The following is a 1,305-nucleotide window of genomic DNA, read 5'->3' on the forward strand; positions in this document are numbered from 1 at the left end:
GCCCTTCCACTCCTTGGTAATTTTCAGCCGCATGCCCTATCTCATTACAAAGCACACAAACATTATAAATTTGATTAGAAGTTTGAACATTACCATCGTCTACCGCGTGCACTTGAGTTTGAGTAATGGCCGGTCGTGCTCTCCTTGATGCTTGAGCTTTTCTTTTTGATGTGACCGCCATTTGCTCCAAAAATTCCCAATCGTCATGCTCGTAATTTGTGCCAAAAGTGCCATTTGTGATCGACATTAAGTCGCAAGCATCTTCGGCACTCAACCCCTCGTGGAAAGCATTCATCAATTCCCAAAGTTCAATTCCATGATGAGGACAGTTTTTGATCATCATGTTGAAACGCTCAAAGGCCTCATGAAACATTTCACCTTGTTGTTGTTGAAAGCTCCTCAACCCCTTCCTAGCATCATTGGTCTTTTGAGCGGTGTAAAATTCATCTAAAAATATTTGTTGCATCTCCGCCCAAGTGTAGATAGATGCCGAAGGTAGAGTGTAAAACCACTTCTTTGCCTTGTCTTCTAGAGAAAATTGAAATAATACCAACTTGACATCATCGGCCGAAAAACCTTGACTCCCAAGAGTGTTGCAAATTGAGTCATAAGCCTCCAAATGAAAATAAGGCTCCTCCGTTGCTAGACCCTTATACTTCGGCAAACTTTGCAATGAATTGGTTCTCACCTCAAATGTTCTCCCTTGATTATTGTGAGGAATAACCACCGGTGAAGGATTGTGAGTAATTACCGGCCTAAAATGCGCTTTAATGCATCTCGCATGTTCTCTAAGATGCCTTCTTGGTACACCAAACCGACCCCTTGGACGAACTAGACCCATTGGTCTTGGTATATGCCCTTGTGGTGCAATTGGTTGTTGAAATTGTTGTTGTGGCATCGGTGGGTGTTGAATTGGCCTTTGGAATTAAGGTTGTACATTCTGTTAGGGGTGTGCACGGTTCGCTTCGGTTATTAGCATTATCCGTAACCGTAACCGAAGTCATCGGTTAATCGGTTCGGTTAATTCGGTTAATTTGTCGGTTTTCGGTTCGGTTCGGTTAATTTTCGGTTAATAACCAATCCAAACAAGAGATAATTTTTTTGCTTAAAAATACATGTAATGGAGGTATAAATACATGAAATAGATGTATAAATACATGAAATGGATGTATAAATAAATGAAATGGAGGTATAAATGCATGAATAGATGTTCAAATACATAAAATGGAGGTATAAATAAATGAAATGAAGGTATATATAAATGAAATGAAGGCATAAGTAAATGAAATAAAGGTATTATTACAT

General features: G+C 39.3%; 1 non-coding gene across 1 annotated transcript; it reads left to right on the forward strand.

The window, feature by feature from the left end:
- The first annotated feature begins 311 nt into the window (after positions 1 to 311).
- LOC118489390 lies at positions 312 to 417 on the forward strand. The gene has a single exon (XR_004887409.1). It is a non-coding gene; the product is annotated as a small nucleolar RNA R71 (small nucleolar RNA).
- The last annotated feature ends 888 nt before the right edge of the window (positions 418 to 1,305 follow it).

This window comes from Helianthus annuus, chromosome 17 (assembly GCF_002127325.2).
Source record: "Helianthus annuus cultivar XRQ/B chromosome 17, HanXRQr2.0-SUNRISE, whole genome shotgun sequence".
Classification (NCBI taxonomy): Eukaryota; Viridiplantae; Streptophyta; class Magnoliopsida; order Asterales; family Asteraceae; genus Helianthus; species Helianthus annuus.